Source organism: Benincasa hispida, chromosome 8, assembly GCF_027475165.1.
Source record: "Benincasa hispida cultivar pf3 chromosome 8, pf3_genome.v1.1, whole genome shotgun sequence".
Classification (NCBI taxonomy): Eukaryota; Viridiplantae; Streptophyta; class Magnoliopsida; order Cucurbitales; family Cucurbitaceae; genus Benincasa; species Benincasa hispida.
The window spans coordinates 57,388,838-57,400,331 of record NC_143485.1 but is presented as its reverse complement, the minus strand read 5'-3'; positions in this window follow the sequence as shown (position 1 = coordinate 57,400,331).

Sequence of the window (11,494 nt, the reverse complement as noted above, 5' to 3'; positions counted from 1 at the left end):
TGCAGCCTTCTCCATTGCATGATTATCCTGTAATAAATAGAGAAGATTGAAGTGGAAATCGTTCATGCAAATTGTTTGTACTTGCTGAAGTTTTGTTGAAAACTCAAGAGGTTGAAGAAGTGTTCTTCATGTTTCTGCAGTGAGTTTCTTCTACAAATTTCCTTCATTCAAGCTTATTTTGAGTTCCACAACTCAATCTAAGGCTCCAAGAAAATAGTAGAGAAGACCATGAGGTGATTCACAACAATATTTGGAGAAGATTTGCAGTTGAATTCAAGATTCAAAAGGTTCTATAAAGGTGTGTTTTGAAACCCTCTTAGTATTGTATGAGCATACTTTATTTACAGCCAAAATTAATGAATTTTAATGTTTATTAATCCTTGTTGCTTCCACTACATGCTAATATACTCCTACATTGACCGCTACCTGGGGAGAGAAAAACATTCAAAATAGAGTGAGCTACTAGCCCAATGAATGACTTGATAAAACATAGTTCTCATGCTAAAAAATTGAAACTAGAAATTTAAAGCTGAAATCTAAGACTTTCCAAGCAACATGCACATAAAAGTTCTATAAGCTTCTCATAACTGAAGACATAACTGAGCTGGTCCTTAATTGAGAGAGAACCCTTTTGCTCAATCACCCAATGTCAAGCTTTAGCTAGTGTGGAGTGATCTCAATACAACCAATGTCGAATCTACCTACGTGCACGTGGTAATAACTAAGTACCGTCATACCTTAGGTGCTACTGCTCAAATACCTTCTCTAAGTCTTTCAATATCGAGCTTAACCTAATCAACACAAAGCTTATTTATTGAAATGTATATGCTTAAAACATTATAACATAAACTGAGTTATAAGCACAAAGTCACTTAGGTACAAATATCTAACACATGCTTTGAGTAATTGAAACTTACTAATTAAACTATGCTTCTTACTTAACATTTAACATGCGTTTATATCATAGGAAAAATGTGTTGCTTAGGAACTTCTTGTAAAATAACTAGCATGAGAATAAGCTTTCAATAAAACATGGATTCCTAAAAACATTTAGAAAACAATCATAGTCACCCACGGCTTTGGCAATTCCTTTTAAGGTTGGTAAGCTTCTCCTATTGGTGTCAACATTGTGGACATAACAACATGTTTTAGCTACTAAAATGGTCTTCCTTTTGAGACTAACTTGCAAATTTAAGCTCACATTTTTCTTAACACATTGGTCTTACCTCTCAACGCCTACCTTACTATGCATTGAACAGTTAGAAATTTTTTTAGGTGTTAAATCTTGGCTATGCGACAGACACACACATCATCATCTCACACATGGCCAATCGCATGTCCTAGGTGCCACCTTCAGCCACACAACAGCGCACACACTACCTTCTATGCATCCAAGACCTCAACACATGCCTACATAGTTCAACGCATAGCTCATCGCATGGCCTCACCTCTTGCACGCGTGCCAGCCCTCAAGTTGCTTGCTTGTTCAACCCAAGCAGCTGCCTGCTTATTCAAAATTTCCAGATTTAACTTATAATTCAAATAAATCATCTTCCAAGCTTTTTCTCTTAATTCCCCGTGGTTTGGTCAAAAACTTCAACTCTACAACACTGGACCAAATTTACCCAAGAGCTTGACCTTCTTGTAAAATCTTCAGTTTCCAACTCGATTCCTTTGGAGTTTCCTTCTGACAGCCCTATCTCATCAACTAGACTCACTCAGTTTTTAGATAGCTTTAGAATAACCTCAAAAGCATGAGTAAATCGCTCAAATCGTGCATCTGAAGTCAGTCTTCCTTTTATATACTCAAGTCTTCATGTTGTCCTTTAATTACCAAGCTACCACTTCATCCACTAATTAAGATTAAATTATCTGATCATGACAGCTGAGCAATTAGACAGTGGTTAGGCTGATTAGCTTTCTTGGCTATTAACGCAAGTTTCCCTACCATCAGCATAACTAACGCAAGCCTCACATCCAATGTCATCGCATAACCCCTTGGCCACTTACCCTCTTATCCAACGCCTAATCCTTCTTTGTCGTGGCCTAGCTTTAAGCATCGCATAGCTTTACCAACGCATACTTAACCTTATCGCTTTATCCCCTGGGCGCTAGCCAACCTCAATGCATACTCACTGAGTAATGCACACTACATGCGCCTTGCGCCAACACCACCAACGCAAACCCAAGCACAAGCATGACCTTCCAATCCAGAAGGCCTTCATGTCGTGCCCGCCTACGACTCAACGTTTGATCTAGCGCATCCCACCTTTCCTCGCATAGGCTTGTGGCCAACACATAGTCCACCACCCGCACACCAGTCAGCACACACGCCTAGTCTCAACGCCTAGTTGTCTTGCTCATGTCATGCACCCAACACACTTGCTTTGCCGCATAAAACAATAACCTCCAAAGGCCTTGACCACCACATGCCCCTCATCAATGCATGGAATTCTCTTAGTCATCGCACACCAACTAGTTAGCACCTACATATCTTACCATCGTCGTGTCTTTCTTGCTCATGCCATTTTCCTAGCATCACCCACTCTTATCAATGCCCATGGCTTCCACGCCAAGCTCCACACTTAGCCAAAATTTTCACATGCTAAGCCAAACTAAAAGCTACCAGAAAGCCATAACTTCCAACACTTAGAATTTCCTCCCTTCATTTTCCTTATTCATCAACTTTTCCCTACAACATATCATTAATTTATAATTAAATCTACTCAATATATTCATTAACATATTTACATTTGAAAAGTAGGATTCAGGGTTTACAAGAATCCTTTTTTTGGAGTGAGGAAATTGTAATATTTAGAATCGAGGAGAAGAAATCAATCAATTTTGTGAAATTAGTGTGAGATTTGAAAGATTTTCATTGGTGAAAATAGATGAGAAGCTAGCTTTTTTCTGCCACTTTTTACCTTATGAGTCCGTATCTCCTGCATTCCTTCATCACCAACCTCTTTTCCCTTCACCAGTCCATCTCTCAACAATCTTTGTTCTATCACTTTATATATCTTTTGCTTTCTTGATTAGTCAAAAATTATCCTATATATAGCATTTATTTTGATGTTATGTTCAATTTCTTTAATTCTCAGGTTCTTTAATTTTGAAAGATCTTTGATTCTCTTAGGTGATTTTGATGATTTTTTTTAATTTCATAAGTTTTAGATTGTGAAGGATGAAATTGAGGTGATTTTGTTGGGACTTGAAGAGATAAAGGAGTGTAGATTCGTTAGCAGGGGTTTGCCTTGGGGTTTTCTATAGCTCATATTTTGGTTGGAGATTGATGAGTGTAACTTATTTGGTGATTGTTATCTGATTGTCATCTAATTTCTATTTGATACAAAGTAGTTTGTGAATTCAATTTGATTGTCATCTGTATGCTTTTTTATACCAAATACTTTGTGATTGTCATTTGATTGCTATATGATTTCTGTTAAATGTCTTGTTAAAATATATCAACATGGTATTAAATTTAAGAAATGAGTGTATTAGACATCAATCACTAAATACATAAACTAAAATATAAGTTAATCAACAGTCAATCTAATGAGAGTCAATAGGCAATCAGTAACTTATTCTTGAAGAGTGACTATATCACATATTAATCACTAAATACATGCACTAAAACATGGGTAAATCAACAGCCAATCAACATGGTAATATGCTACTTACTTCAATACTTTCATTGTTCCTTGTCGTTTTTGTTTCTGTTATTTTTTGTTGTTTTGTTTTTTGTTTTTGTTGAACTTTCTACTTTCTCAAAATTTCTCAGCTTTTTGCTGGTTAAATTTTTCTTCATTGTTATTCCTATTTTTGTTGTTTCATTGAAGTAAAAATAGAAAGCAATAAGTATAATAAAGTTATCACAAACTATTTAGTATCAAATAAAAACTAAATGACAATAAAAAACCACTTTGTATCAAATAGAAGATAATTAGAAACTACTTAGTAATGGACCAAAAAATGTATGATAATGAGACGAAAATCAGATTGCAACAAAAAAATCCTTAGTAGTTGACAAAAAAAAATGGAAGGTAATCACATGGCAATAAAAAATAAAAAAAAAACTACTTAGTAATTGACCAAAAAAAATGTAAGGTAATGAAATGAAATAAAAAAAACTACTTAGCAATTGACAAAAAAAATGTAAGGTCATTTGATAACAATCAGTATCATTTGCAAACAAATAACAATCAAGCAACAATCAAATAACATATCAATATCATTAGAAATTAGATAATAATCAACATCAAATAATAATCAAATAGTAATAAGATAATAATCGAGTATTATTGATAATTACATGGTAATCAAATGACAATCAGGTGATAATCAGATGACAAGGAAATACAATGACACATTTTTAACTGTGAGAGCATTTTGATCATCCACCTATTTAATTGGCCTAGGCTTGTTGATAACTTGTAGAAATACAAGTTATTGTAGTCTTTTCGTTTAAACTAATGAAGGTAGGGAAGAAGATTATGCGTCAATCATGCTTAGAATTCATGCTAAACATCAAGTTAACACCAACGTACAAAAAAAGTAACCGCTGATCGCATTTCATGAGGAGATTGCGCCAAAAGTGTTTATTTTGCAGATTATTGCAAGAAGTTGGCATGTGTTAATCCTTCAAGGAACAAGCAATGATCACATGCCTCAGGATCTCTGAAACTGTCCCAACAGATCTTCTATCATATCTCCAGTTCGTTGACCATGAGTGTAGTGCTAACATTCTTACCTACCGCGTCAGATGATGACGATAGATCAAAGTGAGAATCCCAACAAATAACAACACATGGTTCTATAAATAGAGCCCTGATGCCATGAAGTGAACAACTTTCAACGATCGAAAAAAGCTCTAAGAGTTTTAAGAGAACAATCCACCTCTCTTTCCACCCGATCCAACATCGGAGTTTCGCTGAAGAATAGTCTGAGAAGACTTTCTCTCTTCGTTTAACCCAATTACACCAACAACCTTGACAACCATCTATTGAGCACAAGAAATTGCTATCAACTGACTACTTACTTCACTTCTTTACTATTATAGTTGTTGTAGTTCTTTTTGTTTAAGACATTATTCATTATGTATTTTTCAACTATATTTCTTTTTTAATATCAGCAAGTCACTTTTCATCACTTTTCCCTTCTCTACTTCCACTTTTATTTTAACCATGAGTCACTAAATTTAACGGGGTATAGGGGAAGGTCATTATCGTGAAGCTAAGAAAAGTTTAAGGAAGTTATCCTATTTGCTTAATGACCAATTATTTTAAGCTTACTTTTGATTACTCATAAAGACAAGTAGCTATAACTAACTTCTCGAGAGAGATGTGGTCGTGGATCTCATTAAGCAAAACAAGAAGTATTTCTAGAGATATGACAAGTATGGTGAGCCATTGAGAGGTATGCGACAATTGTGAACAATGTGCTAGGATAAATTCCTCCTACAAATATTAGTGATGCAATAACGATCTTCTCCTAAACCCATCTTCTCCATATATTTTCTCCATGTCCACTCTGTTGTATCCTTCATTCTCTTATTCAAGGCTTTGAAAATGTTTTCTTTGAGAACCTAAAATTTAGTTTATTGCATGTTAAAAACACACTCATAAAAAAAACTAGCTTCGCAGCATAGATCACATTTATTTAATGCAATTGTAGCAGATCCCCGTGTTCAACCTTAGGTCATCCTAAGACACTCACAATCAGGTTTCACTTGGCCTGTAACCGTGAAAACTTGTGATTGACGCATGCTCATTATATTGCGACGTATGCTAGTATTATAACGCATATCACTCATAGTCTAGTGCAGAATTCATCGTATATTTTAAAACCAACATTTGTTAATTTTGCCATTTCTGCAAACTTTAAATTGTTGGGCTATGAACTTTGTTTTCATTTTATATTTTTCCATGACTACAAGTGGCCCAATGATAAACCATATTCATAACTCATTATGTATTATAATGTATCAATATACATTATACTTTATATTAACCATATTAATATAAAATTTTCCTTAAATAATTTGAATCATTCAAATTATTCTAAAACCATGTATTCTTTGTTTCATCCCTACTGAGCTAGTAAGAAAACCTAAAGACCTACAGATTAGAAACTCCAATGACACAGGACTAATTAATTAAACTCTTTAATTAATTAATTAATTAATCAATCTTTCTTAATTGTAGGTCACCCCACTAAAAACCCACAGTTGCACTTTTCGTACTATAGATATATTTTTGTGTATATGGATATAACTAATCAATAGTAAGTCGACCCTTCAGGAATCACCCGTAACTACAGCTGGGTCAAATTACCTTTTTACTCATGTCGTTACATCTAAATCCTTAAGTACCATTGATTCCTCTAATGAACAATTAGTTATAGTCCAACTACAAACTAGACCCCTCTCTGGCCAGTGAGAGGGTGATGTGCCTCATTATTCTAGACCCAGAATCAGTCCTTAAGGGAGAAATTCATCCACTTACCCTAAAGAAAGAAAGGAGTGAATTTCTTCCGTAGCTATGTTCCCAGCTCCCTATTCGAAAAAATTCCTAAAATGATATAGAATTATTGAGTCGGGGAAATTGGTCTCTCTCACCCATTTGTACAAACCAGAAAAGTAACTCCATTCCCAACGGTCCAAAGATTAAAATCTTTGGAAAATAGCAAAACCTTGGGTAAAAATAGTCACCTATTGTCATCCTATTGAAATAATCTCTTCAAGCAACAATGTTATAAAGAGAGACTAATCATTTCGTAGTCTAGTCTTATACAAACACTTTGTGTAGGATACCTCCATTTACATGTTTCCATATGAACGATTAAGATTACATCGTTTGTAACACTTTACAAATATTGTAAGAATTACAAAGTATGTCATCTTCGTAGTATCTCCACAATAAGGCACCCAATCTTATCTGTATACTATATACTATTTAGGTTATTACTTAAATATGATCTACCTATATGTCAACCACATATATGTTTAAGCTACATAAAATAATCTCAAATCTTAGTTTATTGAATTGAGTTACACAATTCTAAATGTCGAATAAAGTTACTACTTATTTTATTAAATAAATTAATTTCATTTATACATTCCAAACCATGAGATTTATGGTACAATCCTCAACGGTGTGCTTATTATCAAGTTCAAATTTTGCATTTGCAAGAATATTTGCTCAAATAATTAACTTAAGAGCACAATTTCCTGATTATACAATTAAGAACATTTGTCTTGATAATGCTAGTGAATTTACATCCCAAGCTTTTGATAATTATTGTATGTCGATTGGGATAAGGGTTGAATATCCTATCACTCATGTTCATACACAAAATGGTTTAACATAATCATTTATAAAAACGTCTGCAGTTAATTGCTATACTATTACTTATGAGATCTAAGCATCCTATATATGTATGGAGACATGCTATTTTGCATGCTACGTCACTTGTACGTATTAGGTTAGTAGCTTATCATAAGTAGTCGCCATTACAATTAGGTTATGGCAATGGGCCAAAATTTTCTCATCTGAGAATTTTTGGATGTGTAGTACATACTAAGATCAATTCTCAAAGTAGGTTAGGAATATATGTTGAATATGATTCCTCATCAATTATCAAAAACCTTGAACCCCTGACAGGTGATATATTTACTACATGATTTTTTAGTTGTCATTTTAATGAGACAAATTTTCCAATATTATGAGAGAGAAGGGGGGGAGGGGTGGGGAATTAAAAAGTTGGAAAAAGAAATTACATTGAATGCACCATTATTGTCTCATTTAGATCCCCACATAGGTCAATGTAAACTGGAAGTTCAGAAAATAATTCATTTTCAAAATATAGTAAATCAATTACCAGATGCATTTATAGATGCTACAAAGGAAATAAATCACATATACTAGTTGCAAATATTCCATCGAAAAATGATATTCCAACATAACAAGATGTTGTTAATGAGTTTAGGCATGCCAGAAGCGTGGTAGATGATGGAGAAATTAGTTCTTGTTTTGATGATGATTTGATATGTTTCGATGGTCATGCACTGATCATGCATTGATAAGAAGAATAAGTGTTAATGGTATATGTGATGATCACATGATAATCTAAATGATATACAATATACGTTAATTGTGTATGCGATGACTATGCGTTCTTGTCACATGTTTCCTTGCTCTCTCGCCAAGTATAACGAGAACAAAAGTTTCTCGGGATGATCCAAGGTCAAACACAGGGACTTGAACTAAAAAATGCTTATAAAGTAATGCGTTTGAGGCGGTGAATAAAAATAAAAAGAAAGAAGTTAATTAGCTATGTGCTACTCCTACTCCTAGCTAAACAGACTGAGCAGTTGAAGTTTGACTATGAGAATTGGTAGTGATGCGACAACTATTAACACGTAACAAGATGCATGGAGAAATAGAATTGAGGAAAAATTTCACCAAGTCATTAAGTTTGATCGCAAGGATAATCCCAACTTGCCACACTAACGCATCACACACCTCTTGGTGGTCAGCCACATACTTATATCTCTATAATGCATGGTTGCGTTGAGCATAAAATTATTCCTATCTATATGAATGTTGCTCACTTTGCTTAGCGAATTCCACTACTTACACTATTGGGTAGTTGGTTATAGCTACTCAGCTCATAGACAAGCATTGTGATAGCCTCACACTAAGCAAATAGGATTGACTCACTATACTTACGCAACGCACACCTCTCAGTCGTTTGCTACATGTGTCATATTTCTATGTCGCATGATGAGTATGCGATAACTCTTCCAATCTACACTTAACTATGAAAGTAAAAGATGATAAAGTAGAAGAAGATGATGGAAATGGTATTGAAGGAACTAAAGAGATGCATTGATTACAAAATGTATTAATGTCTTAAGCCAAAATGTAATAAAATACAGAGGTAAGAAGAGGGGTAGAGGGCTAGATGTAGGCAATCTCTTTCTTTCATCAGGTGTATGTCAAGGCTGTTGATGGTGCTATGGATGGGCGGTGGAGTAGTCTCTCTCAAGCTCTATCTCCGGTGAAGCTCCGGTCGTCAATCGAAAAGGGTTGTGGGAATGAAGAACTCTCAAAAACTGTCTGTTCATGCTCTCGTCTGTGATCCCAAGAATCTGCCTAAGGCAGAAACTCGGATGCCTTGAATTTGGGCTCCATGACTCTATTTAAAGAGCTCGAACACCGACAACATTGGTAATCTCGTGCTGAACCTCTGACATCCTTGTCGCGATAGGTGAAATGTCATCATGACCTTATCTCTTTGACACTCCCGAGGTATGCGTTCACAATCATTTCTTCTGAAGTATTAACACATCTCACCCACTTTACGATCATCCTCTATCACGGCTATCACTCCATAGTTGCTGCATTCCAGCGACGAACTTGTCTTCATGAAAATCAATGCATGCGATCAACTTTATGATGGTCAGAGATCAATGCATGCGATTGATTCCTGCAACGGTTACAAAAATAGACATTTTGACATAGAATAATGCATGATATAGGGTTAGTGGGAATTTTCAGCACTGATCGACACAAGCTCATTTTCCCACATGAATCCTTTGTTATTTTAACACATATTTAGCTCATCAACCCTCATAATTCTAAGTAAAAGGCTGCAATAGCTTGCATTTCTAAGTAAAAGGAACTCTTGTGAGGAGAACCTTGAGCGGAAGCGGATCAATCAAATTCCATAAATTATCGAATACTAAGTTTATAGTAAATATACAAAAGATATGCCTTTAAATTATTAAATTACATCATGCTATTACAAGAAAAGAGTTAAAAAAAATCACCTTTGAAGAACCCTTTTCTTCACGAATCCTCCCACAAACGGACACAAACCTTTTTTAAGACCTTCTTCAAAATAACCTCGAATAGAAACTTGGACACAACCATAATGGAATCCTCAGTATTCTCTGGATGAGAACCCAGGAGTGGTGGGCTCTGACTATTTTGGTTAGGAGAGAAAGTTTAATGGTGGAGGAAGAAGAATGAGAGCTTTCTCACAAGACAAACTCACAAGACTTTTCTCTATTCTCAATCATTAAACAGCAATAGCAAATCATAGAGGAAGAAAAGACAAACAATTTTTCTTTTATTTCTCTTCCATAAAAAACATAACCACCCACTAAAGTGGGTGGAGAGAAAAAATGGCGAAGGGAATTGTAACTTCCTTCCTTATTATTCAAATAATAATAATATAATATAAATAAATATGATAACTAACTTATCATATTATATTTATATTAAATTATAGGTTATATCAAATATAACATATAACCTATAGTTTTAATATTGTATCACATACAATATAAACTATAGTTTCTTTTCTCTATTTTATGGCATTTAATATAAATATCATTTATATTAAGTATAACAACTATGAATCCAATTCATAGAAAATATATTTGAATCTCATTCCAATATTTATTTCCTCCCATTAACCTATAATGTATCGAATACATTGTGACAATTATATCACATATAATTGAAACAATTTAATTATATCATATATAATTAAATCCCTATATTAATTTGAACAATTCAAAGTAATCCAAAAACTGATTCTCAATTAAATTCTTTTGAGCTACCAAGAGAACCTCATGGACTTGTAGCTTGAGGCTTCAATGGTACATGAATAATTAATTAAACTCTTTAATTACATTATTCACCATCCATTAACTGTCGGGCACTCCACTAAAGACCGACAGTTGCACTCTTCGCACTATAGATATATTTCTTTATCCATTGGATATAACTAATCAACATCTAACTTCTTACGTACCACTGATCTATCTAATGAACAATAGATCATAGTCCTACTATGACTAAACCTCTCCCGGGCCAGGAGAAGGTATGACACCACATTGTTCAAGACCCGAAATTAGCCCTTAAGGGAGCAATTTATGTACTTAGCCATGCTTCGGGGAAGAAGTGGTTCTATCTTGTGTAGGTGTGTTCCCAACTCCCCAATCAGACGAATCCCCAAAATGGTAGGCTTGTTGATTCCGATCTGGCCACTCTCACCCATACAAATCAAAGGACTGCCCTCACAGGTAGGAGTTCACAACTCACTCAAGATTCAGGTCATGTTACCTATGGTCATCCTAGTGAAATGTAAGTCTCTATTATGAATGGTGTTATATAATGAGACTAAACATTTCGTGGTTCAGTCTTATACAAACTCCTTTGTATAGAATATTCCCGCTCGCATGTCTAATACATGAATGATTAGGATCAGATCATTTGTAGCACTTTACAACAATTGTAACACCTATAAAGCAAGCCGTACTCATCGTATCACCAGGATAAGATACCCAGCCTTATCCATCTACTACAAACCATTTAGGTTATCACTTAAACATGATCCACCCATATGTCTCCACATACACGTTTAAGTTACAAAGATAACTTTGGATGTTAGTTTATTGGTTTGTGGTTAATGCAACTAAAAT